Here is a 25,370-nt window from a genome sequence, read left to right as displayed (position 1 = left end):
ATAATTCTTTGGCTTGCAAATAAGATAAGAGTGTGTAGGGCTAATCCATTCTAATAATAATAATAATAATTCTTAAAAAGTAGGGGGAAAAAAGCACAAAAAGTCCCCAACCCAGGAATTACTAGATTTCTTCACGACTGGAGGTATTTTGCCAGTTTAATTGCCTAATTTGGGGGTTTTCTAGTCTAGAATAATTTTTTTAGGCATCTGTTGCAACACTGGGCTCTTGAGGAGGTGGAGATGTTCTGGGTCAGGACCGAATTCCCTGCCACGGGTCCTGAGGAAACCCTGCTGTCCCCTGGACCCAGACTAAGACGGGGGGATGTACTCCCAGCAAAGGTCTTAGAGTAACTACAGATGAAGTACTTAAAAATTAGAAGAGATGGGTTCAAGCCAAGATGGGTTCCTGAATTCTGATAATAATTTTAGGGCAAGATTTTAACAGGCGTACCAGACAGAAGCATGACATCAGCAGGCTCTGCTGTATGAAAAGACCCCCAAATCCCTCCGAATCCCCCAGTGACACTTCTTTTTTTTTTTGGTGGCTGATTTTTCAGACATTCACCTCCATGCGTCTGCATTGTCACTGGGCTGAGGAGAGGTGGTCGACCTCCCGTGACCAGGGCAGGTTTTGGTCCCAAATATTTCTCAGTCTGAGACAGCCTACGTCGGGGTGGCTAGAGTTTTCAATTCAGCAAGTGGATTAGGGGCACGAGCCAAACTCCAGGAAGACACAACGATGCACTGGGTAAGTTAATATGTTCAGGGATAGGTACCTTTTTTTTGGGAGGTCACTGCATTTTTGTTCTTTCTTTTGGTATAAGTATACGTAGGGCCTTGTTTGGCACAGGTGATTTAAGGAGATCTAAATATGGCCCCCAGCAAGTCAATTAAGGATGTGTTTAATTTTAACATGTGCATAGTTCCTTTGGATCTCATCCATGGAAATCAATGGCAAAGCTGCTGACGGTTTGATTGGCTTCGGATCAGAGCCAGCAATTTTGATTGTAGAGATCAAATGCTTAAAATTAAGCATATGACTAATGCTTCACTGGATTAGGGAATCAATTAATGGAAGTGGGGTGCTTGTTATAAGATTTCCATTAACTTTCATGCAGTGTTTTTTTTTTCCTAAACACAAACTGCATATTCATTGCCCTGGAATGCATCTAGGTAACTTGGGAAAAAAAATAAGAGGGCTGGTACAACCAGAATCTTCTGATGAAGCTATTGCAAGGAGTATGCGATTCTGTACAGGAAATGAAATCCTTGCATTGGAAGACCTCATGCCAAGACCTCATACCAAAAAGGTAAGTACCAGAAAGCTGTTCCGATCCTTTTCATGCCAAAAGCTCTTCAGAACAATCTGGGATTGACAGAGCTGGAAGGCCTTCACAAGCAAATCAAAAGGAACAGAAATGATGTAGCAGAGTGCAACCCCTTCTCCGCACATCTTTTTTCATCTTTGAGCAGCTGCTGGAAGTAAAGCATCCCTCAGCGGTTCAGCTCCTCCTTAACATAGGCCCCTACGAGAGCATCCCTGTTCCCACCCCTGTTCAGTCCTACCACCCCAATAAAACCCCATTTCAGGCTCAAAGCTCCCAACGCACTCAGAGAAAAAACCCTGAAATCAGGTGCTGGGAGGGTTAAACATGCTCTGCCGAGGCCCAGAGGCTGCTGTAGCAAGGGATGTCTCCTAGGGAAGGTCTCAGCCTAGCCAGCTAGCACAGGCTTTGGTGGGTTCCACTTTATAGCAGTATGTCTTTGTGCCCTGGCCACAAAGGGAGCCCTGGGCATCCAGCTCAGCTCTGGAGAAATTCCACTCCTAACGGTCCCCAGAGACATGCCTGGAGCTGTGGGTGGGGACCTGCCTTTGGCCAAGAGAGCCGGCGCGCCTGTCCCTGCCCGTGCAGACGCTGTAACGTCAGAGCAGCATGTTAAGCCACGAAATGTTTCTGTAAATATTGTTTCACACTTGGGTGAGCAAAGCGTGCTTTTATCTGAGAGACAGCGCAGGGTGTAAATTACATTTTAATTGAGAAATTGCAAATGCCAGCTTTTGCTTTTTATTGTTTTTATTTTGTTACTAAAAAGGCCTGATTGTTAGTGGGAATAGCTCAGGGTGAAGCTCCCTGCAATGAGCCCCCTCCCATTTTTGCAGACTTTCCCTCCTTCCTCCTGGCTTTGCTTGCCTGGATTCTCCTCCTCCTTCCTAATAAAGATGTCTCCAGGCCCGCGAGCGTTCCTGAGCCTTGCTCGCTCGCAGCTTGGCAATCTTCCCCTGCAACATTTGCCGGCGGGGCGCGGGTGGTCTGTCTCTCCCTTTGCCCGGCTGCCCCTTCCCTCCTCACCCAACGGCGAGTGCCAGTGAGGCTGACAGTCTGCTGACACCCAGCCTTGTCGCCCGGGGGTGGAAATCAAAAAAAGGCTCCGTTGAGAGCCTCGGCGTGAAGTGGTTTTTGCTGCGCAGTCTGTGAGCGTGATTTTTCCCTCCCCAGAGCAGTTCGCAGCGTTGCACCCATGGAGGGGCTCACAGGAACATCTCTCAGGTTCGACACCCAACCGCTGCCATCCATTTGGGCCATGGTGTGGTGCAAATGTTCTTTCTCCCCTACCCTGACATACCATTCCTGGAAAGTTGCAGCTGGAGCTGGGAGCACAAGGAATATCTTAAGACTTTGTGCATCTTCACGGGTCTTCATTATCCTCGTTTCTTACATGTCACCATTGTACCCTAAAGAACCACTGTTCATCTAAGGCTTGGCAGGAGTGTGAGATCCTGTAGGATCTCTCTTCTTCCTGCTGATGGAAAAAGCCAGTAGTTTGTAGCCTGAGAAGAAAACATCCTGATTTCTGGAGTCTCAGACATCCCTGCTTGCTGGGAAGCTTCCCTTTAGGAAGGGGAATGGAGCACGACCTCGTTCCTCAGGGCAGTCGATGAGCCGTCAAACACAGGAGTGGGACGTGGCCAGACAGGAGGTGAGGGCAGGAAAGGCAGCGGAGGAGCCAGCTGTACTAAATCACTGCTCCTCCTGGGCAGCTTTTGCTGGCAGGGCTCCGAGAGAGCCCAGGCTGGAGGCACAGAGCTGCAGCCCCCCCGCTGGGAGAGGCAATGGGAGCATCAAGCACTTCCAGCTGGGAACTCAAAACCTCAATTGCAAATTGCACCCTCGGTGCTCAGGGGGGTGAGTCAAGCCCATTAGCCAGCTAATCCTCACAACAGGCTTTTGTGAGGCTACTGTTTTGTTCTAGGGAAATGTATGATCTACTGATTACACAGTATCCCAACATGCCAAATGTATGCTTGAAACCAGTAAACAATAAATATTTAATTAGCCGGTCATTTTGACAATAACAACAGGCAACAATTAAACTGGCTTTTCATTTCCCATTCATTTAGTTGTCAGTCTTGTATAGTTAGAGTTAAAAGCCAGCTCTTGCCTTGACCGCAACCTTTATTAAGATTGTGAAGAGAATATTTAGGGTTGATCTGAGCTTTTGATCGGTCTCTGATTTCTCCTGCCACTGCACAGATTGTGGGCATGACTCAAACAACCATTAATACAATGTGGGTTGAATTTGAAACTTAGAAGCTTATTCTTTTTAGTCTAGCAGTGCCAACCAAGATTTCAGAGAGCAGTCACGCTTGGCAATACAGTTATGATTCAACCTGAAACCCCGTTCCTGTTCCATGATCTGCTCCATTCCCATCAGGACTTTGCTCACCTCACCTGTCCATGTACGCTCTACTTTTCCACCCTGAGCCCTTCTTCCATCCTCACCCCTCTGTGTATTCCTCTTTACTTTTCCTCCTGTTTGTCCGCAGGCCTCCTGCTGTATCCCAAAGATGCGTGCCAATGGGGTGTCAAATTTCTAAAGGGAAAAGGGAAGAAAAAAAGCCATTTTCAAGCACCAAATTGAATTTCTATGCCACCGATGTCTGCATCTACAGCCTCTATATCCCAACTCATCTCTCCATTCTTTGTCTTTATGTGGATCACCAAGCTTTGCAGGTGGACTGCCGCCTCGGCAGGTTTACTAGAGAAGCCTAGGGCTGGAAATCAAACTATTCTTACACATCAAACCTACCCCCTCCCACGTTAAACACCCCGCACTCCAGAGCAGACACTTATCGGTGTGGGGGCAGGATTAAGTGGGACCTTCTCCCACTGCAGATGAAGCCCCTCCTGCCACTGATGATGACGCATCTACTCTTACAAATTAAGCAGGGCTTCTCTTACACAGCTGTCAGTCAGGGCACAGAGGTATGAGAAGGAAAAGAATGGGGATTTCAGCTGGTTGAATTCAGAGCACCAGGCTGCAAATGAGGAGACTTGGTTGTAATCACAGTTCTCCTGCGGAATGGCTGTCTGACTGCAGACAAGTCGTTCCGCATCTGTTTCCCTTTCCATCCTTTTCTGTGTTGTCTATATGAACGCGAGATTTTTACAACACATTAACGTCTCCCTGATGTACCCAAATGGCATTTAACACTGTGCAGCCATGGCACTGTTTGAGACGTGTAAGCGCTATTGTAATGGATGGCATATATACTAGACATGCATTCACTTATAGATATTTCTCCCTTTCACTACCACAATGCCACATCCTGCCCAAATTCTATATATTTAATGGCAAACTTTAAATTCAACAATTTTACCAAGCCTTGTTAGATTTCAGTGAATGTCAAAGTTGGTTCCAATTTCATTTTGCCTTTGACGAGAAATGAAAACGGAGCCCTGAGTCCCCCCACACAATATGGTAATGTCCTGCAAAATAAGTAGAATTAATTGTAAAAGTCAGCTTTGAATGAAGTCTGCTGTGGTTAGACCTACTAATCAGAAAGCATTTACAGAGTCACGAGGAGCTGATAAAACGTGTACACAGTTTTAAATATCCCATTGTAATGCATTGTAAACCTTAATTTAAAACAAGACAGCTTAAAAGCTTTATGGATTTGATTGATGATATACCCTCTATATTGACGGCTGAACCCAGAATACTGTTATTTCTGCTTTGTCTTGCTAACAACAAAGTTCAGAATGATAATATATTTTATAAAAAGCTTTACTATTACGTTGCTGCAAAAGTGACATTAAATAATGATAATAGGCCTGAGCCACAACTTCACGTAGAAACAGTTCTGGAGACGACAAATTTACATACCGCAGGCACAGAGGCCGCTGGCAGCACAGGGATAATGCTCCAGCCCCGCAAAATATCACCATTAGAACTTCCCCCTAAAGCAAAGGATGAAAGAAGGGCAAATTTTGGAAGCTGAGAGGTTCAAACCCTCCTGCTCCGGCAGTGCTGGCGGGGAGCTTGGCGGTCTGTGGCTCTCCAGCCGAGCTGGCAGAGGTCACATCCCACGAGACGTCCAAAAACCCTGCTAGAAATGCCGAGTCTTCTCCCCGCGAAAAATTCCAGTTCTACAGGGGGAACAGCAAACCCAGCAGTTTGCTTTAATAACGCAGCATTAGTATTTCATTTTCCTCCGCTGATCCCGGCTTTGTACCGCGGATATAAGAGAGCCAACAGCTGGCAGAGCAGAGCAGCAGCTCATCCACAGGAGCGGCACGAGGTGCTGCAGCGCCTGTCCACGCAGAGGGAGCAGGGACCTGGTAAAGCACCTTCGGAGCCTGGTAAAGCACCTTCGGAGTCTGTGTTCCTTCTTCTCAGACTCGTGGCATCAGACGAGTGTGATTTGGCTGAACTTAGTGTTGACGACGGCAGGGTCTGCAGGCGGAGAGGGAGCTGCACTTTTCCACCACGGTGCATGGGTACCTAAACTGTTTTGAGATCATCTGAAGAAAGGCTTTATCTAAAATAGGAAATCTTTAGTTTCTAGCAACAAACTCCGGTCGACTCCCACAAATGTGTGAAATACGCACAAAGAAGAGCAGGGAACTCTCAGCTTTGAAAGGCAACAGCTTTCCCAGCTCCAAGGGATGGGCTCATGGGTCTCACTCCCGCAGTGGTGGAGACCAGGTGGGACAGTCATCTGCCCACCTCTGGGCGGCATCACGCTTGCGTTCCCGCGTGATTTAGAGGTGCGCAAATCCTCACACCTCTGTTGCACTGATAACGTCAAATGCAGCCTCACCGTACGGATCACCAATGAAATATCTAAAAGCTGTACTGATGGGCACTCACTCCTGTGCAAAACACAGTGGCAGCTAATCACATTCGATTAGAAAAAATTATGGCAGGAGGAAAAATCCACCCTGAGAAATAATCAGGTTAAACAAGAAGTCGCAATGGAGTATTGGCAGCAAAAAGCATTGTTACATTTGAAAAACTGCATGATTTATTCAAGCAGAGCTGAATGGTGAATTGCAAATTTGGAAGTGACACAGGTTTACAGTTTGTATAAATTAATATTATGACTCCACAAGGCAATATAGTTCAAAAGTCGACAATGATTCTTGAAATACTGTTCAAAGACTTAAACAAAAAAGCATCTACAGTCCAAAAGACTTGTTGTTCTAAGCTTTATGTGAAATACTGTCCAACAATAAAATAATACGTACAGCCTCCTGAACAGCCAACTATTTTAAATTCTATCTTCAGTGTTACTTTTACAGTGTATCAAATTTATGCCTATTATGTTATCACCAGAAAACACAATACATAGCAAAAAATACACTAAATCAGCCGGCAGCCTCAGAAGTGGGACTTTCCAAATCTAGCTCTTGAGTTTGTTAGTTAAGAAATTAATTGGTTATCTTTAAAGACCATGTAATTAACGTTTACATGTCTTTACATTTAAAATGTAAGCAAGCATTTATGTTCAAATTTACCTTACAAAACCCGTAATTATAACACTCGCATCTGTGAAGGGAGTAGTTGGTAGTTTCACTGTACGGCACAATTTTAGGAGCCAGATTTTATGATCTCATGAACTTTCACATCGCAGCCCAGATTCCCTGCTCGAAATGAAGTCAAAACAATTCAGCACTGTAAAATTATGCAGTTTTACCTATGCTATTAGGGGTGTATTTTGTGGAACTAAACTAGATTGAGGTTGAAAGGAGTCTACGTTTCCTATTTCATATACACACAAAGAAATGCAGATTTTTTTTTCAATGGATATACACACATACTTGTATGTATAAACAGCTGGAAGATTACCAATACCGAAATGTGCAGTGACGAAGGCGGCTTCCATTGCATGGAAAGGGAGCTGACAGAGACCTCGCTCTTCCCTGGAAAAGAGAAGATTTGGGATTTAGACAAAGGGGAGCTAAAGTCTTACCTCTTTCATACAGGAGGGGTGCTGTATTATAGAAAAGCATGTAGAAATTAAGTGAAGGGAAGCAATAACAGATGCTGGGGTGTGTTTGGACCCAAAAGGGAAGACTCTGAGAACATTTACTGGGTTCAGCCTCAGCAGAAAATTGACAGGTTTCTGCCTCCTAATGTGGGTTTGGTGTTGGATAAGTTTTGAGTATTTCCAGCACCTTTAAGGTTGAAAACTAATCCCCGGGCTTCTCGTAGGTTCTTCAAGATCTAAAGCGTGGATTGAAGCAGCAAACACCTACTTTAGGCACCAAAGTCATTTTATGCCTGGAGAACTTATTTCAGAAGCGTATTATCACGACTGCACTAAAAATGTGCTAGGCAGTTCGTGGAACGGCAGACGTGCCTCCTGTCCCGACAAGCTTGCAATCGAAGGTGCCAATCTTACAATTTTGTGTACACAGGCAGCACTCAACGGGAACACAGCAGAGCCGCCGGAGGGTTGCGGTGGGCTGCGAGACCCCAGAAAAATGCAAAATCCAAATGTGGGGAGAAAACCGTAGGGATGGAAAAGGCACAACAGGACCCTTGTATGGAAATAAGCTCCCTTTAGATACTGGTCCAAGTCAGGAAAAATGATCATAATAGTCTCTTCTTGTATTAAAACCTATGAACTGGGGAGAGAGGAAAGGTGAGGGAGATGAGAATTTACGATTCAGGCTTTTGATTTTACACATGCATGCAGACTCCAAGAAAGCTGTACTGCTGCTTTTTAACTCTTCCTCAAACGGACACTAAATATTTCAATCCCAGTAGTTCGTCATTATTTTCCATCGTAAGAGAAATGCTATTACCACCTTTTGCATAAATGTTCTCTACTGGACCGTGCAATTCGGGGAAGATTTTCCTTTTTTCCCCTCCCTCTCCTCTGGTTCTTTCATTTATGAATCCTGACAGTTTGTGTTTTTGCTCCATTCCCCCACGTGTCCCTTCAGTTTGAGTGCATCTGTTGTCCCAGGACACACTGCATTTAGAGAACTGACCATTAGCAAGTAGGATTTTTTCCCCTCTTTCCTTGTGGAGAATAGAAAGTCATTTTTTAGGTAGCAGCTGACCGATCTGTAGGCACGTCCGGATCGCTCCATTTTGCTAGATTCAATGAACCACTTGACAAAAGTTAATTAGAGTATTGCTGTCTGGGATGGGAAGGCCCACTGAGAGATGGTGGAAACGTCTCGTTTCTCACAGCAGTTTAGCCAGAAAGCTACCCACCATGACTTTTATTATTAATAAACACACCATACAATAATTATACCTTTTACAAGCAGCATGGATTTGAATCCCATGTTGTTAAGCCTCCTGCACGGTTCTGGAAACAAGTTGCATAGTGCCCCACATGCTCAGTCAGGAGGTGTTGCGTACATAAAACTACTACTGGTGTCAACAATGATGCCAGCAACAAATAGAGATGTGAGTCCACTGCAAAAACTCCCTCATGCTGGGACAACCTGGTGCGCTCCTACACGCACAGCTTCATAACGCGTCGGATGCTTAATTTGGTAAGCAAAGAGGGCTGTGAGGAGAAGCAGGACTGGTTCCCCCTCTCACGCATTTTGTGTTTTTTTCTGATATTTACTCTTTTCCTACCCACTGTTCAAATTGGCCTATGAGCCAACTGATCAGGAGAACAGGAAAATAAACTTGAGCCTAAAAATCTCAACAAAACCAATACATAAATAACTCAGAACTGCCCAAAGAAATAAACCCCTAATTCTTGTATATGTTGGGGAGAGTGTTGGAAAGAGTAAGGTGGCTTCACGGCTTCACAGAATTGCACCATATGGGATTAAGAGGTGAATTTATGTGTCAAATTAAGCCCTATGCTCAGTTCTCTCGCGTACAGCCTGGGTAGATGTTTTGAAATAACCACCTTCCAGATTCTAGGGTGAAGCCAGATTGGAATTTTCCCTTACACCCATTACTCTTTCCTCCGGCAATCAAGACCTTGGACATGAAAATATGCAATAACTCACACGTACAAGGTATAAATACAGAGGGAGTGGAGAGGAGAATTTCTCTCTGTACGGGTGACACTCTGCTATACATCACAAAGCCCAACGCTTCAGCACCGGCAGCTTCTGTTCTACTAGAGGAATTCAACTTTGCTTCTGGTTATAAAACACATCTGAACACAAGGCTGTGAGGAAGATACTCCTTCCTCTGGGAACGCAAGACCTTCAGTCGTGTAAGTGGAGCAGCCATGGCCCTTGCTTGCTTAGAATTCAAACAAGCAGAAAGTTCTTTATTTAATTTGTTTAATCAACTAAAAAAAAAAAAAGAAGATATAAGCAGGTCAGATCGCACTACTTCCAACCATAGCAGGTGAAGACGGCACTACCAGAATAAACATCTACCAAACATCATCTGACCTCCCCCCACTGCAACACAGCCACCTTCTGTCTGGGAGGGCTTTGAAAAAATGGGGTAGTAAGGTGTGAGCTAAATCCACCACCCCAAACTCTGGCCTTTTTTAATGATTAACAGATTAACATAAAGTCATTTGTCCCACTGATGCATTACAATCTTAGATTCATAAGAGTCTATAATTGTGGTTCATTCCTTGGAGCACTCAAAATTCTGACTCACATTTGAATTACAGTTTTGCAAAGACTCCTGATACATATAATAGGCAAAACCAAATCTGTCTCCTTCCTCCCCCGCCTCACAACCTAGATGATTAAAAATCTATATACAAAACGTGGCAGGTGAAGCACATTTGCCGTGAAGTGTAATTATATCCAGAATAATGAACATATGCAAAAGATTCCTTCTTGATCCAGTGCCTACCTTTTGTGAGTCTCTGAGTCATGCTGGCCTCACTTTCTTCACAGCATATTTTTTTTTTTTAATTACTACTATTGCTGTTAGGCAGCATAACCGTGGAAAGGCGGTTAGGTTTTACTTTACATCCCCTGTTATCACCAGCGACATCATCAACTAATCTGCGCTTGGCAATGACCTACTTCAAGAAGCAGAAGGAATGCTAGGTGTTTTCAGATCTCGAGTCGCATTTGTTACGATTCGCTCTTGGAAATATAGTATTTGCCTTGTAAAAGGATATAATTTCATCCACAAACCATCGAGAGACATTAGAAATGGGAGCTTAGAGTTTGTAGAATTCCTTCCTCGTGCCTTGAAGAGAAAGGCAGCAGAGATAGCTCGAAAGACCAGAAATTGAGAACAAATGTATTTTTTTCCCTATCTAGAAAAAATATTACAGTACGCGTATGTAAAACATCAGATAAACTTACTGTTACTGGTCCTAACCTTTCTCCTCAAACTCTTTGCGCATTCCAACAACTGTGATCTTCTCCTAAAGCGCTATCCATGTTATGATGCTTCCTCCATGAAAACACAGAGGGGATGTAGTGGCAATTTCAGCAAAAGAACCACAGAGAAGCAGCAGACAAGAATATTACTGATCAATGGCAAAAAAGATTAAAGGTAGTAGCATCCTTATGGCACTCTGCCAAGCAATGAGTGAAGAAGATCAAAGGGATTATCAAGCGTGAAGAGAGAGCTTGTGGCTATTAAGCTGACCAAAAAAAAAAATAAAGTCCTATGGGAAATAGGACTCAAACTCTTAGCAAAAGATAAGAATCAGATTTTCTCGTTTCACAAAAGCGGAAATGTGGGAGGGACAGGTATCAGGAACCTCTAACAGTGCTTTACAGGCAGGGAACTGGTCCTTAAAGAGCAGAAAGCAAGAGATGGAAATCACGGAGGAGACGTCGCAGGGAATGGGCAGAACAACTTCGTCAGACACTGGAACGCAAAGGCCTCCACCAGGCGTACAGCTCACGTCCGGCAAAGGAGGGGGAGAACAACCAAGATGCAGAGAGATTTTAATGTTGAAATTGTGTTTTATGCATTTAGACCTGACCTGGCTAAGAACAGGCATAACAGCATCTACCTAAGTTTAAGGTCTTTTTGCTGAAGAGGATTTAGCAGCTTTAAAGTTCAACGTATTTTAAGTGTTTTTGTGAATAACTTGAAGCAGGAAGAAAGGGTGAGCTGGATTATGAATCTTCTTATACCCTCTTATAGCATTTATAATTAACTCTAAGTCTATTTTTTTTTGCTACTGAGAAGCAGTCTTGCTGTAATCTTCTAATTAATAAATGGCTCGATAAATGACGAGATCTTTTGTCCATGGAGAAACTTACACAGACTGTCAGAAATATTACACTCTAAAACTGGTAGTAGACAACCAACCATTTCTTTTCCTCCTTCTTCACCTTTTTTTTTTTAATAAAAAAATTATACTTAATTTGAAAATGTTAAATGACTAAATTAGTCAAATAAATTATCCATTGAGGGCTGGATACAGCGCCAGCTAAAATCTGTGTGGAAGTTCTCATTGGCACCAAAGGGCTTTGGTGATCCAAAGTCCTAAGAATGGTTCAGCATCCCAGGTGGTGCAGTAGCACAGCAGTGTCGATGGCCCCCTCCCTGGTGGCTCAGGAGGCTGTGGGAGGGCATTCCCACAGCACACACCTGTGCAGGTGCCTCCTGGACTGCATTCCCACTGGAAATCCAAGAAAAACTCCTTAGATAAAAGTCCAAGCCTTGCAGTAGAGTTTTGCTACCCCTCATTGCATGTAGTTGTCCATGTTATGCGTCTTCCTCAATGCACTGACAAGGGCCATCCCACACCACGTGTCTCTGGCCATCGCTTCATTCCCCTCCGTTTATGGGGAAGAGCCTGGTCCAACGCACAGGGCAGCGGGGAAAAGTGCAGGAGATGTGGGCTTTGCCCCTCGCCTTGTGCTGTGGGCATCCTGCTCCACCTGGGCCAGCCTCTGCCTTGCTTTTTCTCCTTGGCTTTTTCATCTCTTCCTCAGTTAAACTGAAATCTTTCTCAGGCTTGGGCTGCCTCTTACTCCGTCCTTGCAACGCTCAGATTACTGGAACATGAAAAAAAAAAAAAAAGAGCAACAAGACTTGGAGCAGCAACGACTGACAGGGACCTGGACTGTGTCATTCATTAGCCAGACTTTCTTCTTGTCACTACCTCAAGTCCACTCACTTCCTCCAGAGCAACATTAAAACAAACATTTGAAATCCTGTGTTTCCTGGTACTCGGCGCACATAAATAAACACCTTTGACTGTTCTCTCAGGAGGGAATTGAGGATCCTTATCTTCATTTTCTGAGTGGGGATGTGAAAGCGAAGACAGAGCGGGCAAGACTTTTCTGCTAAAGACATGCATCCCGTATTTATCTAGGCAATGGCTGTGATTTGACAGCCCAGGGGTGCATCAGTGCATGTAAAGTAGTCCAGCGTTCAGTAGCTGACATGAAGGCTAACCTGCTTGCAGCCCTTTCTCCTGCATGTCTGCTGTCATGGCGCAAGACCGGGGGAACCCCAGCGTGATGCACAGCTTGGTGGTTTGAACCAGCTCAAAAGGATCATCACTGTGGTAAGAGCCCGAGAAAGATAGGGAAGAGCAGCTTCTTGGAGGAGATGCGCTACAGGAGCTCACATCTGGAGGGCGCCAAGCTTCATCTGGTGACGGCTGCTGCCAGAGCAGTTTCGGTGGGCCCCTGAGCTGTCCCCGTGTGGTGTTTCCTTATGTTTTGCCATCCACAAAAAGAGAATTCTTTATTATGAACTGTGTAGATTGAGGACTCTACCACAGCTGCGTCGGAAAGCTGCAGCCAGCTGTGACTCCTGGGGGAAGGTGGTTACAGTGCCCGTGGAGATGGCAAGGTACGCAAGGCAAAGCAAAAAAAACCCCATTTTTGTTGTGTAAAATAAAAAGTCTCTCTGAAAAGTTATTATATTGAGAAAATTATAGCACTGCATTTAAGACAGCCCCTAAATGTCACAGGAACATCAATCATTCTCTTTGTTTACACTAGTGAAAAACATAGCCTCCTATACACCTGCTGATGAAAAAAAAGGGGGATGTGCAACTGTTTTTGTTTGAAATCTTAATTATTCCAGACATCTTTCAAATACAGCTCATCAGCTGGATATAAACACTATCCTAGCTGCAAGCATAGGTGTGAAGAGGGAAGAATTCCCATTATCAAAGCAATCTGCATCTCTGAAGGCTACCGTTTCCTGCACCAGCAAATTTCTAACTGTTCCTCGTGACTGGTGCTAGCAATAGTTTAGGAAAGTGAATGAGCTCCTAATGCAGGATGTAAGGTATTCATTAAAGACCAGGTAGAAGAATATTAATTTACCTTTTAAAACATATCAGGAGACAAATAAGGCAATGAATTCATTAGTATGCATACATTGCCTCTGCTGGATCTAGTCAGACAAGCTCAGCTGTGCCTCCTAATGCTTGCACTGCAAAACACTGCTTGATAGTCCTAACAGTTTTAATAATAATAATAATAAGGATAAGGATAATAACAATATTTACTGATAGGCAAAGACAGGATGAGATTTACTATAAGCAGAATTCTTGAGTTTTCTATCTGGCTTGCACACAGGTTCACATCGCCTCTATGAATAAAGCACTTAACTCCTTCTGCCTACTATGGCCATCAGCAAAACAGGTAAACCAACAACCACCTGCCTGAAAACAGCCTAAAAACATCCCAGGGAGTCTTAACAAGTCAATATTGCACTAACCAGGAAAGCAGCAGAGGAGAGATGATTAAAAAAAAGGGGACAAACTCTTTTGTTTGGTATATACAAAAGTAAATAAACTCTACTCAGCCTCAAATAAAAATGAGTACACTTGCTATCATTTATATTTCACTACAATCCTCCCTTCTAAGCTTCAGCCGAGATTTCTGTCGGGATACCCTTCCCTTGGCCCCGCAGTAACCCATGGGCAGTGATAAATCACTGCTTCACATGCCGAATTATGCGGTTTGGAGTCTCCAAACACAGGGTGAGATCTTCCTTCACGTGTTGGCCCGATGCCGCATTAGTGCAAAAGATAAAACAATACTTGAGCACTCTTTGATCTGGGTATTGTCATGTGGGAGGCTATGTCCTATGTCAGAAAAGCTGCTGTGGGAAGGGCTGGCTAATAATTACCTGAAGATACTTTAAAGTGAAGTTGCCTGCTGAGATTAAGCAAGGATATGCAACAATATCTGCATATATTTATTCTGAAAAGAATAATCAGGAGATGTGAGAAGTTTAAGAAGTGTGATCTTAGTCCACCGAGCCTAAGCACACAGAATAGGAGTTTTCAAAGACGCTACTTCAAAGGTAAAATTCTGGGGAACAGAAGGTAGAAGCATCGGTGTGAACCAGACTATATAGGGGAACCAGGCTTTAACAGCTAATTAATTAAATGCATTTCTTCACAATATTTCCAATATAGCAGCTCACAATGAGCACAGGGCAGCCCGCTGCAAGACAGAGGATGGAGTCATCTCCGTGGCTGGCTGCTGTCAAGCCTCCCCGCAATCCAGCAGCCACTCTTACACATCGTTAAGAGCCAAGCTCCCCACGGGGAACACCACCGGTCTCATCAACATGGATAGCAGCCCTCTTGGCTTTGCATCACTGAAGTCTTGAATATTCCCACATAGCCCCTGTCTGAAACACCACAGCTTTTTAAGGCAGCTCTGGGATTTTCACGACAAAAATAATACATCCAGCAAGGGTCAAATCAAGGAGATTCCTGGTGTTCAGGGCAGCCTGGAAGCCAGGGGAAAGCCCAGCCTGCTCCGTTCAGCACTGGTTCATCAAGGATTTGTCATAAATGGTTGCGGGGTGCTCAGAGAGAGCCCTATAGATATAAGTTTTAATTGAAAAGGGATTGCAGGGGGTATAAACCAACATAAATGTCAGGGCACTGTTGCTTCCCCTAAAGGTCAGAACAAGCATACTGAAACCGTGCCTGAAAATGATACCTCTGACAAGTGCTGTTCCAGCCATCAGTGGTTACGTAGCAATGCTCATCTATTCCAGCCTGGAAACTGGCAGGGAAGGATGGGAAAACAGCCTCACAGAGGGCTGGGGAGTGGAAAGACCCTTTCGGATACAGCTGCAATAAAAGAGTATTCCGATGCCTTCCAAAGGCACAGCCCAAGTTATTACAACGGCATTAATTTGCCATTAGGGCTTGCCAGAATCAGAGGGGGAGATTTTGAGTTTTAAAAACAGAGTCAAAGGAAGGCGTCAGTGAAAAAAATATATTCAGTCCTTTTAAAGTCTGACCTAAAAAAACCTTGCAGTGTAAAATATGCACTAAAATATTTATGTCAGGTTTCTATGGTTATATGTGTGTACGTATGCGATATAGAGCAAACTCAACCTTGCTCCTACTGGCCTGACATGCCATGAAAGTCAAAGAGCTCTTCCCAGCGGAAGGGCAAATCCAGACTGCGGCCAGCAGAGAGGGCTGTGTTAGCCACGCAGATGAGTCGAATGGGACAGTACAGCTACTGATCGTTGCCCCCTGCCTTGGCAAGACTTCGCTAGCATGGAGAAGAGAGCTCAGGGCATCTCTTTTGCTCTCCAGCACGCGCTGGGGAGGTTGGGAAGCTCTACCACAGGCTGCCCGAGCATCTGAGCTGCAGAGGCGTCGCACAGCAGCACCTCTCGGGGTGGGGTGGTTCAGAGCGTTCTCTTCCCCTACAACAGCCCACGTTTCTAGAGGCCTGTGCTAACCTTATGGACCTGGTGATACGGGCTTAACTCCAAAACAGGCGTGCAGGTCGCTGGTTCAGTGTTAACTGATCTCCCCCAGCTCCCGATGAAAGTCATCCCACGGACCTCCACGAGCAGCCCCCGATTCCTGCGTGCAAAGGGCCCCGTGCCCAGCACCTCAAACCAGAGCAGCGTCAGGCTGAAAAGGGTGGATCTACTGGGTGAAACTTCAACTGAGCCGAGAAAGTTTCCTTGCTTTATACCCGCAGAAAATACCAGCCCCCCGCCCTGCTCCCAGAGAAAGGATTCAAGTCCCCAGAAAAACAACAAATGCTTAGTTCTACATGGAAACAAAGGGCCAGATTCAGACCTTATCCACAAAAAAAAAAAAAAAAAAAAAAAGCCAGGGTAAAGCTTCAATGTTAATGAGTCGATTCACATTTCAAGCAGCGTAACGGAGCTGAGCCTCTATATGACTGTGCCTCTTGGTTTCTAAGGAGCCGGCTGTTATTTATGCAGTCTATTTACACGTTCTCTTGGCTCTTTACGCAGAGGAAACATTTTATAGTGTAAGCTCCCTCTCCCCCCCCCCCCCCCTTACATATACACACACGCACGCAGTACAAACAGAGAAGGAAGGACAAAGATGTTTAAAAGAACCGCATGTAGGTGTGTTTTAAGGAAAGAAGATATTTCAGGTTGTCAGTATGAGATTGTCATAGAACGTAAATTATAATTGTCTGTGCATTTCTCCCTCCTAAGAGGATTGCGCTAATTAAACAAGAAGAGATTATCAAACTTTGTCTACAGCTGATAAAATCCAACTACAAATTAAAATGCATGTTAAAGCTAATCCATCACAAACTGAAAAATTAAGCTAGCGCATTTGTAATGTTTTTAGTATCCTTTGTCCTTCATACGGTGCCCAAATACTAGAATTCGGTTGAGTTTAATGTTTTGCACTTTCGCAGAGATTTAGAATTGTACATTCCATACAGTTTCTAAAGGCTCATCTTCTTTGCATGTTTAAGATTATGTCAGTAATTTGCATTCCTTTATACAAATGGAATTGTAAAAGGGAGGGGAAAATGTAAGCAAGTTGGATTAAAATAAACATTTGCCTCCTTCCAGTGCCAATAAGTTTTGAAAAGTTTCCTCTCGTTACATACCTCTTGATGATTCACAGCAGCAGAAATGCCAAAATGCCACCAAAGAAAGGCTTTCCCTTTTTTGTTATTGGAACAAACAAGAACAAGAAGTTCTAGAAATTCCGAGGGAGACACATACCCCTTGGGTCCCAGCCCTGTTTGCACGTATGCGCCTGAGTCATTTTAGCCGTGATTAACCAAACCAAAACGATGAGGGACTTGGTCCAAAGTGGCACACCCAAACCCAAGCACTGCTGAAATAAGAGTTTAAAGCTCGGGGGTGCTAAACCAAAGCACCCGGCCTCCAGATATCCATCTGACACTCGATAACTAAAGGGCACTTTCCTCCTGGCGCAAATCCACCGCAGTCCAAAATGGTGCTGGGTTTGAGTGTGACAATAGCTAAAGGGTGAAGAAACAGATCTGAGCAGAAAAGATAACCTAGAGGCCATGTAATCTGAAAAACAAATCACAGCTATCAGGCACAGGACCCAAGGTCTGTTCCTCGGTCTGCTGCCTGCTCGCTGCGTAACCCTGGGACAAGTCACATCACCTTTTTCCTTCTAATTCTTTTCTCATTCTCATCACTTGACATTTCAGACCCCATTTGAGCAGGGTCTTTGTTTCACTAGAGTTTGGTGATACCGAATACTAATGTTGCTAGTGACCTTTAGGACCTACTACGATTCAAATAATAATAGTACAGTGAAGAAAAAATAAAATATATGTGGTGTCTTTCAACGTAACAGTATAGTACCTTTTAAAGTAACTGTTTAAATGGCTTACTCATTGCTAAATTATTTATTATGTTAGTTTTTGTTCTGGCTGTGAAGGATATCATGACTCCGATGCAGTTAAAATTATGAAAAGCGCAGGCTCCTCCTCCTAAGCAGAGGACATGCAAAGCAAACTCCTTGCAAAATCCAAGAGTGAGAGAAAAAGGAGGACATTGGTGAAATATTTTTGCCCGTAAGTCACCCTCTTCATCTGCCAGATGACATTTGAGCACCGCATTTATATTTGCCCACTTCTCATCTCCTTGACCAAACCCGTACGCTGCGACCGCATCCTCCCCAGCAGGTGAGAAACCAGCCCCAGAGGTGCCTTCATCCTGCAGCTCCGCTCCTGGAGTCCCCTCGTCTCTACCTCCAAGACTTCGGACGCTCCTGCAGCTTCCCAAAAGCACCAGCAAACCCATGCATCTAAGAAACCTGCTTATGCCCTGAGAGCTCGGGCTGGGTTTAAGCTACTCTTACACAGAAACCTTTCTAAACCACCATATTCATCCAACATTGAGGGGGATTCTCCACTTAGCTGCACAAAGGGAGCCGACATCTCCACGCTGGTTGTGTGGTCACCCGGACCCCGCGGTGACCCAGCACGGCCAAGATACGGGTTAGCCCTAGCTGCTAGATATCTTCTCTCAAAAACTCACATCTTCAGGTCAGTTGATTTGTTCAATCTGCTCCAGCTTCTCATTTCATGTCCCTCCATGCGGAGATTAAGATCCTGCTCTAGGTGGAAAAGAATAGTTGCAAGTCTCTGGCTTTTCTCCGGTTTAAAGCGGAGTTAATTCCTGTAGTTCTAGGAATCCGAATAACAAATTTCACGTGTCCCTGCAATTGCTTTGACCTTGCACTATGATTTGTGCTAGAGTAAGGTCCATTTAGACTACAAAACACAAGGGTAGTATTTATTTAACTGATTATGCTGCATTCTTGTCTTATGAATCACTCTCCACAGATGGTACTTATGCCATGTCCTACTTTCTCGTTTGACAAATGACTGCTCTAAGATTCTCTTATATTGGCTTTCGCACGAATGTAACTGCATTGAATGCAACAGATTTATTTTTTATTTATATTGGTGTCGACGAAGTTGGACACAAGGCCTGTAAAAGTAAAAAAGCGCCCCAAATACCTGTAGAATTCAATATGGCACATTCATTATTTACAAAATGATTGTTTCTGTTGCAGAACATTATTGATATTGTTATTTTGTGAGCTTTCCACATGTACAACTGGTACATACAACTGTACGTAGTCAATAATGCTTGAGATTAATAAGACTGGTAGAAGGTTTTTCAATCAATATATTCTCTCCAAAGAATATGCAACAGTGTGTATGGGGGAATTGATTCTGTTTGCACAGAGGTGTAAATAAAAAACAATTCTTAGAGGTGAAAGGAATTGTAAAAGCAGGAAACAAGAAGTCCATATGTGATGTAAAGATTAGCATAGATTTTAAATACAACTTTGTGGCACTTTGGAGACCATTTCGGGATTACATTAATTTTATATTCAGTAAAAAGCAGCTTTCAAATATAAAGCCACAAATTACTTCCAGCGAGGAAAAAAAAAAAAAGAGGTGCTTTTTTTTTCCCCATGAGAGGATTTGTCAACTTACTCTTGCAAACCCTTACTCTCTTAAAGAGAGTCTTCTTACATTAATAGTACCACCAGAAGGAGAAATGAGTGAGAATGAGCCGTCTAAAGACTATATGCATGAAAACCAGCCTACATTGTTCAAAGAATAATTTCTTATTGCAGAAGCCTTTCCATTCTCTAGGGGAGAAAAGGAGGCACAACTGCCCTATGATCCAGGGAGAGATGAGAAGGGCTTTGGACCTACCGTAGGTTACCCTGGAGCTTCTGTACGATGAACAGAATGTGCAATGGCTGTAAAACCCTGAAATTTACTACCTTCCTTTTTTTTTTTTTTCTTTTCCCTCCCTTGATGATTTCCTTCACTCATCCTGCTCTGATTACAGTTCATGGCTTCAGGACTGGTTCTTTGACTAAAGCTAGATCTCCTAACAAACCCCCAAACAGATGAGTTGCTAGGGAGAGGAAAGCCTAGGCATCGCCTGTGAGGCACTTCTTAAAATTAATGCGTGCACATCGCTACCACTCACCTCTTTTGCCTGATCCATCCAAAGAGCGCGTTTCCATCCCATGGAACAAGTGAGGATTTAAAACCCCTATGTGTTACACGAGTTTAAGAATGTCATGGATCCCTGCAGCCACGCTGTTTGGGGCAGCTTTTGCAAGCTAAGAGGTTTGGGTTTCGACAGCTTTGGAAAAGGAGGCTGTTCAGCAAGATAGAAAGTCTTGCATGAAATGGGCTGAACAATTGAGTTGATTATACTTGTCCTTCGATGGAGAATTAGCCGTGCTGGGGGAGGTGCCATCTCTCAGGGAGCTGTTAGATACATGTCCTGGACATTGAAAGGAATCGACAACATGGTGGCATTTTATACTAGATATTTTTGGTGTCCTGGCCAAACTACAATTTGAGTAATTACATCCTGCTCACCTCTGCTGCTGTTATACTTTCAATCAGATGTAATATTCTTCCTACCCTGTCCAAAACAACCGTGTGCTGTAAAAATAGCTATTTCATTATTTCACAGAAGTGACTGCTTTTCAGCTGTGGCTTAGGGCTCCTTGCAGGCGTAAAAAATAAATAAATAGGACTTCTGGATAGAAATATTCTGTGCAGGCTGTATTCTCTTTTCACGTCAACTGTAATACCTGATCTTCACGCATTAACCCCAGACCTTATTAGTTATTTTCTACTAAGTGCCCAGAAATGCAGAATCACTCAGACCTTTCCTGCTCGGCATCGTGCGAATCCACAGTGACAGTCCCAGCTGGGAAGAGCTTGCAGCCTGAATACCTAAGGCAGTCCAGGTAAAACGTAAGCCCAGCAAAAGCAAAGAGATTGGCCAAGGTCACCCATGTCTCTGTCTCTGCGGCAGCCTGGGGACCTTGCCTGCTGCTCAGATTCCTGCAACTTTTGAACAAAGTCTCTGTTCAGGGTCTCTGTTCAGTTACCTTTCCCCCTCGATTGGCTTATATCTTTGTAAGTTGAATGTGGTTTTGCCTTTTGATGATTTTTAATTGCCTCTCACCTTCCTCAGACAAAAGCATGAAGTCACTGTAGTCTATTTTTTACCTATTTGATGCATTTTTAAAGTGCACATTTCTTGAGTTGATGCACAGAGCGGCTGCTTTAACAGCTTTGCCATTTAAAGTTGGATCGCTCCGAGTCTTCTCCCGGCGCCTGTCTGGAACGGGCCCCTTTGCTAGGGGTTAAGGCTGCAGCTTGTTTATTAACAAACCAAAAAGTCTTGGAAGTCCCTCCGGAGGCAGGATGCCATCTGGAATTTGTATTGTTCCTTGCAGCGAGCGTGCCCGGTGGGATGGACTGGGGAGGGAAACCGAGTCCCTGCCCAAAGCGCCTTCAGCACAAGGAGGCAAACATGACGCACCAGAGGCAAAACGCCCCAGGGTTCCCAAAGATGATATGTTATAGAGTTCTGCCCTGTCTCCTTTCCTTTTTCTCTCCCTTTTTCCCCGCAATCTGAAGGGGTGGGTTAAAGCTGGTGAGCTTCCTGGCAGCAGTGTGAGCTGAGAAGGCGTTGTGAAGATGGGGTGGATGGTCAACACGCCAGGACGGTGCGTTACAGTGGGTAGGTGAGAGGGAGAGAAAAGGAAAATCCTTATGAGCAAGATCCTGAAATTTTGACAAAGCTCCAACAGAGCTCGGGGAGGGCTTTGCCTGATTCAAGACTAAGCAAGAAACTCAGTCTGACTCATTGAGAGTGCTAAACTGTTAAGATTAAGTTTACGGCTCCATTTAAAGCCTTTTGCTATATGCCTCAGACACCAGCATTCAGGTTGGGAGCGGCTATGGCAATAAAGCATAAACTTCACTTTTAAGCCTGAAAGTAGCTTTTAAAATTCTATTATTATTATTATTATTACAATATTTCAGTGGAAATAGCTACATTGTTGAAATCAAATATGTGCTAACGTCTTGTTGAATCAGGACGTGTGAAAACAAAGGAGAGAAACCCGATGGACAGTCAGGATTAATGATTTAACACTGAACTGGTTCCAGTTAGCAAATGGGAGAGCACAGCTTGTGGAACCCACAGCTCCGGATGGCAGCACTACTGGGTTGGAGGGAAGGTATTACAGGCTTGAGGATCTGTCCCAGGAACTGTCCCGAGACTATGTTTTTTTATACAGCTGCATTTCACAAACCTACAGTCGATCCCCAGGCAGGCAGAGAGGCAAAATTGCCACTCTCAAACCCGCTGGCCGCAGCACAGCCATGGACCAGTCCTAACTCCGCTCCAACCCTGCTACAATGACTGGTGTTCAAAATAAATTGTCATCTCCTTTCTCCAGCCTCTACTACCATTTCTGTGGGTGAAAAGTAAATGGATGTTTCATTTAATCTGCTGCTTGTGGAAGTGAAGTGCTCTTGTACGTGCCATACTCCCAGTCTGAGGCGTATACGGTAAAACCCAACTTGCATTCTTAAGCTTACTCTATATTTGAATTTTTGCTGGCCCAGTTCTGACACACAGGAGCGTGATGGAAAAAAAAAAAAAACAGAAAAAAAAAATCACACCCTGTAACTGATGTAACAGCAATGTACAAAAAAATCCTCATACATCTTTTGCCAAAATCGCTTGGAAATCTGGTTTAATTTATCAGTAAAGAAGTCTTTTTTTTCTTTTTTGTACAATCTATTTCTTGCCAGGGAAGATTGCTAGGTCGGCGCTGGCTCCGTCAATATTGCTGCGAAGCCAAACTTAAATTCTGAAGCAGTCAGCAGCTCTTGGAGTTTTGGGACCCAACATCTGCTAAATGACAGTCTGGTTTTCACCTGCGCTCAGCCTGCACAAGCTAACGTCACACCGCAGCGGCTGCCACCCAAGCGACATGAGGACACGGCATCTCAGCACAGCGAACACCCACGTTTTCTTGCTGGAGAGACAAAGGTGGAAGCAGCGGTATCGGCTTCTATTAGAGCAGCTGCTACAGTGGGAACAAACGGATCCTGTACGGAAACACACTCTTCGATGTTTCTTGGTTTTCTCCTGAGCTGCTTACCGGCTTGCTGGCTGTTGTGCTGCTGGGCATTACAGAAACCCATGAACCACGCTCCTAGCTGTGCTACCTCCATCTTCCTATTGCTTTATCAAAACTCCCAGCTTGCCTTCCTTAGCTGCATCCCAGCTGCAGAACCCCAAACGATGCTTTATACCATTTCTATATGGACTTCTGAAAACAACCTGAGCTAAGCACACACGGAGGTGCTGTGGCCTGGGTTCTCTCTGCACTGCTGCTGTGGCTTTTTGGGATGTCCACGCCTTGGGAAAAATTCAAATCGCTCCATCTGGGCTGTGCTGAGAGAAGCATCACGTCACCCTCCGTGTCACAGTCCCTGGGGCAGCCCTGTGCCGGTGCCTGGCACTGCTGCTTGGGGAATGCTGCTGAGCACCGAGTCAAAAAACAATGCAAATGGAAAAATTAGCAGGATGACCAGACAGGATAGCATCCCCATGTGTCTTCTTCAGGGAGTCCACAGTTTCTTTATCACCATACATCATTTGTAAGCAGAACAGAGCTGCTCATTGCTGCCTGACTCCAGCTGCAGAGGCTCTGGCTGAGCATGGGAGGTTCAGCAAGGACACGTTCATCTGCACTTACCCAAAAAGGGCTTTCCAAAGTACACAGTCAATTCACTCGTGCGCCACTGTGCTGCTAAAGTTCGCACTTTCTAGGTAAAACTTCTAAAAATAACCCCCTCTTTAATAGTAAGCTCAGAGTATGGATATTGCTTTTGGCAATTTGTTTGCGGTGTCTTACAGCTGGAAGGATACTACCAAGAAAAAGTTTCCCACAGTCTGTTCTTCCGATTTGCTTACACAAAACACAACAGTAACAACATAACACTCTAAAACAAGTGACATTTCAGTTCTGTGGCTCTTTTCTTTACTGATGCTATTGTGCTTAGATATCACACTTCACATGGTACCTCATGTGAGAAGACTCTTCTTAGAGAGGATCATAGCAGGCACAATAGCTACCAGGAAGGAGAGGGGGAAGGCTGCAATGAAAGGTACTTCTGGCTGTACGTTATAGATGGAAGCTAAGCGTTGGAGCTAGAAGTGGCGTTTGCTTTGAGTTCTTTTTTCAGGCTGGACTGTATCATGTAGACATCAATGCCAGAGGGTCTCAGATGTAGAAATAGTGATTCTAATTAGGACAATATGGTAAAAACTCGAAGAATCTGCCCTTGTTTTAAAAAAATGTAGCTCTCCGAGGCCACACAATTTGCATCTTGGATACAATCAGTCATATCCAGCAGAAGACATCAATGATGGATGAATCTCTGTAGGTGGATGTAGATGGGCTGTAGTTATCCTTCCTTATGAGAAATGAAGCAAAAACTTATAGTCATTTATTTATGGCTGCTAGGATCAAATGAAACAGCACGGACCATGGATCTGGTCTACCCTTGTAGTTTAACCATTCCCAGCATCCACCCATTGCAGACACTCACTTCTTCCCAGAGGTGTGCCCTGCAGTGCATCAATTGGGTTGCACGAGGAAGGGTGACACACGCAGAAGCAAGGCTGGAGGGGGCGTGAATTGATGCCCACCTCCAGCTCACACAGAAAAAGAAACAGGAAGAACCCTGTACCTTTCTATTATTTCATTTACGTTTAACTAAAGTTTTGTTGTCTAGAGAAGAAATCTCCTGCTCTTTCTTTCTTTGGACCAATTATCTTAATAAATGAATTCTCTGGCACAGGTTCATAAAAAAAGATAAAGCAATTTGTTTGGTGAGTAGATAAAATCACAGTCAAAGTAAGGAAACAACAACAAGAGAGCCACACAAGAGTGACACAAACATTATCAGGGAGAAAATGATCAAACAAGGTTCCCAAGGGATTTTAAATGCCACGCTCTGCTTTGAATGCACACGTTCCACCAATAAAATGCTAACACACTCCTTTTTCACAGCATGAAGCAGCCAAAGGTCTACTTAAATCTCTACTCAAATAGGAATTTTAAAGATAAAGACCTACCCCTACTAAATATCCACATAAATATACACACATGCACGCGCACACTAAATACTCTCCAGCCTTCCTAGAGTTTTCCATTATTTTTAGGATAACACTAATTGAAGACTTGACTTATAATTAGACTCTGATGAATTTTGGTCCCCTCACCACCAAAAACATGACTTCGAGTCAGGCAAATCTGCCTCTGCAAATAGTTCCTAGCTTTATATATGTAAAAAAGATGAGCTTATTTGAACTGCCGTCTTTCACAATGCATTTTATTTAAAGATGCTTTTAAAATCTTGAGACGTTTTCCTTGTGGATAGGGGAAGAATTTTTTCGTGGCTTTTTTTTTTGAGCTGAAATGAATTTTTTTTTTAACCTTTCTGTTAACAAGACGAAACAAATATTCTAATTTTTGGTTGGCCTATTTGAGAATACACAACTGCCATATAATGGATAAGAAATGGGTTTTTATT

The 25,370-nt window shown here is 44.0% G+C and overlaps 1 long non-coding RNA gene across 1 annotated transcript in view; it reads right to left on the bottom strand.

The window, feature by feature from the left end:
- Nucleotides 1-5,165: 5,165 nt before the first annotated feature.
- Nucleotides 5,166-25,370, bottom strand: part of LOC141743138 (uncharacterized) — a 61,182-nt gene continuing 40,977 nt past the window's right edge. The window contains exons 2-3 of the long non-coding RNA XR_012586960.1: nucleotides 7,104-7,205; nucleotides 5,166-5,240 (exon numbers count right to left, since the gene is read on the bottom strand). This is a non-coding gene — a long non-coding RNA (uncharacterized LOC141743138). The remainder of the gene's footprint in view (nucleotides 5,241-7,103; nucleotides 7,206-25,370) is intronic.

This window comes from Larus michahellis, chromosome 4, assembly GCF_964199755.1.
Source record: "Larus michahellis chromosome 4, bLarMic1.1, whole genome shotgun sequence".
NCBI lineage: Eukaryota > Metazoa > Chordata > Aves > Charadriiformes > Laridae > Larus > Larus michahellis.
The sequence above is the reverse complement of the archived record's forward strand: the minus strand, read 5'-3'. Positions and strand labels throughout refer to the sequence as shown.